Raw genomic sequence first — 4,628 nt, forward strand, 5'->3', positions numbered from 1 at the left:
GCATCTCTCTACTTGTTGTCAGATCAGAAAAGTCCTGTTTAGAAATTACCTTTATTTTTGCCTGGTAGGACACATTTATCAGACAAAAAGAAAAGTATACAATAGCCCAAATAACTTGAGGGCAGCCACCGTCCAGACGTGGTTCCCCCAAGACAAGTTCCCAATAATCGGTTCATTCCCCAGGAGGCTGGAGGGGGCAGGGGGTGGGGGACAACTGAGTCCCACACATCTTGCTTGACTCCCCTTTTCCCTTTTGATGTCTACCTGAGGACACACGAACAATTTTCAATTTTTTTAAACCTCTTCTTATCAGGTGCCCTCAAGACCATCTATGTGACCCCTCATTGTGTTATTCAGGGGCTGAAGACTCCTTCACTCCACCTTCATTCTTCTGATGGTAAGTTAGGAAAAATAACCTGCTCTTACCCCTGCCTTTCTATGGCTCTGCAGTTCTGCAGCATTACCAAACATTAAGGATTTAATTGATTTGATTCACTTCATAACTACCACTTCCATAAATATTTGCTTCTAATATGATCTGCCACAGCTTGTGTGTATGGAAGTACTTGACCTGGGCTGCAAGTCAAATATGGAGATGAAGACAAGAGTGGCTAATGGCCTAGATATTGATTTCAGCTTCTGTTACAATGTCTGAAAGAAGTGAGTGGGAATCAATGATGAGAGAAAAAGTAATGCCAAAAAGTTGCATGTGTTAGAATCAGAGAAGAGGCTGTATAGAGAGAAGGGCAAGATGATAGATAATAGCTATAAGCAAGGAAAGATGAAATAGTTTGCAGTAGTGTTGCTTAAAGGAGAGAATGAGTAGGAAGAGCATGAAGTACCCACAGTTTATCAGAGACCATGTTGGTCAGGAGATTTGGAAATAGTTTATGAGACTTCAATTATTAGTTTAAATCTAATTGTAATGATTGTTATCACATAACAACTATTCATTGAAATGAGTCCAAGTTATCAAAAGATAGACAAGCCTGTCACAAAAGCCACCACTGCAATGGGAATCTCAGTCAAGAAGACAAGAACAGACTGGAACAGGAGAGTGAGATAGTTTCTCAACTGCTTGTGATGATTCCTTTAGGACAGAGAGAGGGCTCATTCCCCGAGTTAAAATTTCTAGTGCAAAATACTTTCAGAGGCTGCTGTATTTTGCTCTTTGCTCTACCCTTTGAGACGCTTCCCAGACTGAGGGCATTTTAAGCCCTGCTAGGTACCAGTTATTGGAAAAAAATCACCATATTGGTATCAACACTGAAAAATGTTTACCCTAAAAACATAGATGGCAGGATCTGCTCTGAGGCCTGTACATAAAGATTTTTTTTTTCTAATTGCCTCATTCATCAACTATTTCAATGTTACAGAACCTACAGTTGGGGTTCTTTGAAGTAAACAGCCATTTAAATGACACTGTTCTCAGTGGCATGACATTTAGTAGCACATTTGTATTGAAAGGTACCATATTTACTTGAATATAAAATGAGGTCCCCCTTTCCTCAGCTGGCATGGGAAAAAGCCCCTCAGCTTACAATTGCATACAATAAAACCTCATTAAATACATTGTCTATCATTAAACTGATCCCAAAAGCAGCATGTGCTCAGCAATAGAAGCCAACTATGAAGTTGATTAAATGCAGCCTACATTAAGCATGCCTATAAAACACATGGCCCACACTGGGCAAACATGCTGATTGGAAACTGTTTTTGTGGCTCTTAAAAAAAAGTGGGCAGGAGTTCCCTCTGTAAGCATAGGTGATGTGTAGGGGGAGACACGGTGGGTACATGCCCACCCCCCTCCCTCGAGAGCACTGGTGCCCTCCTGACAGCAAGTGCTCTGGCTGGTAGGGGGGCATGGAGAGCACTAGTGTCCCCCTATAATTGGCTGCACCTAACTGCCCCCTCCTCCAGCCACTAGCTGGCCAGTGGGGGACCCTGCCCCAGTCGTGCCTCACTGGTACCCCCCTGCCCTGACTTGGGAGGCACCAGTTGCCCATGTCTGCAAGGAACTGGAATCAGGCCTGGAGGTACTGCAATACCAGGCTGGCACCAAAAAAGGGCCAGAGCCATCCCTAACACCCTCCCCTTGGTGCCAAAAATGGTACATTTGATCTCAGCCAAAAGGCCAAGACATTTGCAAAAATATTTATATAACTACTTGTAACAATCTGTCAAGTGACCACAGTAGTTCACTTGGCAGCTCAAAACATACTTTGACAATTAAACAATTGTAGTCCCATTACACAGTTAGCACCATGCACCCAACACATTCCAATGCTATCACTCATTGCTCTTTCAAAGGGTTTGCCTCTGAAAAAGACTATGCCAGTCCCCACTCTACCATATGAGGTCTGCCATGTCTTTCCCATTGTCCTCTTCTGTCTTTCTATAGCACCAATTTCACTCAGCCCCATTTTAATACAGTCTTCTACTGTGGGATCTGAGTGTCTGTTTATGAGAAGGCCAAGACAATTTTTTTTTTTTTTTCAAAAATCAGTATTTCTATATACTTCTACTTTCAACACTCTGCCAAGTGGCCCCTGTGGTTCACTTGGCAGATCAAAGCACACTAAAAATCCATTACACAGCACCATATGTCAGTATACCTGGGCACCTATCTCCATACCCATACCCTCACCCACTGCGCTCCTCAGAGGGCTTGCCCCTGAAAAAATCTATGCCAGACCCCTCTCCACCATATGTAGTCTTAAATGTACTAGTAATACAGGAAGACAGAAGAAGATGACAGGAAAGAAAAGACCAAGACACTGATGATAAGACAGGTCAGTGCAACCCATGTGAACAAGACCTATGGTACTGCCCATTAAGCACAGTACCCCTCATTGATGACTCTTTTTCAAGCCGTGGTGAGCCAGGACAGTTCACCCAGAACCCCCTTTTTGACCCCTCTCTCAGACTGGCACAATATGATTAGTATGGTCCTGCCTTCCATGTGGTGAAGCTGGACCAGGTTGCCCTGAGCCTGATCTGCAAATACATTTTTGGAGTATCCCAGGACTTTTGACAAGGTCAGCCAGTTCAAATCATGAGTGGGGGCTAATTAGCACATGGCTCCTTTGTGGGGGGTATCTTGAGTCTTGAGTACACCCCCCCCCCCAGAAGTGCTGAGTTGTCACTGTAGCATGAAATGCTGTTGACTTGGGATGGGGGGGAGGGCACCCAATGAAGTATGTGATAAATTACAAGCTTTTGGCTTTGGACTAATATCATGCATAATTTGTACTACTTATAACTAGGTGCCAAAGTGGTGCTCAAAGTATGTTAATAGAGTACCTGTGGTAAAAACTGCAGCAGTTTAAAAAAAAAGGTAATATGCATCAATTCTGGATAAACTAACTGCATGGGTACTATATGCAAACTTCTACAGCCATGTTTAATTTCAAGGTTATGTTTTCAAATTTGCTCCTTACTTTCATGTGCTCAGGTAGAGCAGGATCTTCCAGTAAGGAGAAAGGGAAAGGGCTGCCAGGGGAAAAAGTGGAGGGGGAAGCAGAAAGCAAAAAGTCCCCTGACCCTTTCCCCATACCCCAAATTTATTTTCCCTGCTGTTTCGGTGGGAGGGGGGGCAAATGCAAGGCAGACCTCCAATAATTAAATTCTCTGCCTGGAAAATTATTTAAAAATGATAAATTTTCTATGTATAGAATCTAATTGTTGGGGGGGGTCATCTTATAATCAGGGTCATTTTCTATTCAAGTAATTATGGTACATATAATGAGAACATGTAATTTTGAAAAGGTAAATTTGAGCACTAATAGATGTATATTTGTCCCACAGAGTAATCCCTACACATATGTAGATTGCAGAGCACTAGCATTACATGTAGGACAGAGTCAGGACATAACTGCTATAAGGGATCTGGTGGGGTTTGGGACTGAAGAACAGCCTGGGGGCAACAGTTCTGCCAGGATCTACCCAAGTCTCTAGAACAGCCTAGAATCCTGAAGGCACAGCATTGACTGATGACTGCATTTGCATCTTGTCTTACCTTTGAGTGCACATCCTAGAAACTCAGCACAGAATGTCAACCACACTGTACACCTTCTAGATAGCTATACTCTAGACTTTCCAAGTTCAGATTTCCAGAGAGAATGGTGATTTGTTGTCTTCATTTCCTTGCATGCAAGTTGGCACAGAGTATTTTACAGTGACATGCCCTGTAATCAATTCTTCAAAAGAATTTATAGAAAATTAACAACATCAAACACACACCCAGCCAGGTATTATTTAATTTATCAGAGTCACTAATTAACTTCATAACAGATACAGTAAAATCATAACATATAATCAGTGTTTTACAAAAATACATCAGAGTACAAATGTCTTACTTGTTTCTCTTCTAAAAAAAGGACAAAGTATTTCTATTTTGTTGTTGTTGAGTTTATGGCTTTACAAATGTGGAAAATTTCACACTACATATCAGGAAATTCTGAATAAACCACACATCCAGGTCGAAAAGTACATTTCCATTTGATTCACTAGGGCCACTGAAACATTCATATAAAGGTTGCATGTTAATGTTCTCTGAAAAATTGTGAGCTATAAAGCTCCTGTTCACATTACTTCCACATTTCTCTTGGTAACTGCTTCTGAGATAG

General features: G+C 41.8%; 1 pseudogene; it reads right to left on the reverse strand.

Moving 5' to 3' along the window:
• Positions 1-2,014: 2,014 nt before the first annotated feature.
• LOC132248902 (U2 spliceosomal RNA) lies at positions 2,015-2,143 on the reverse strand (annotated as a pseudogene).
• Between the last annotated feature and the right edge of the window lie 2,485 nt (positions 2,144-4,628).

The sequence above is a fragment of the Alligator mississippiensis genome, chromosome 2, assembly GCF_030867095.1.
Source record: "Alligator mississippiensis isolate rAllMis1 chromosome 2, rAllMis1, whole genome shotgun sequence".
NCBI lineage: Eukaryota > Metazoa > Chordata > Crocodylia > Alligatoridae > Alligator > Alligator mississippiensis.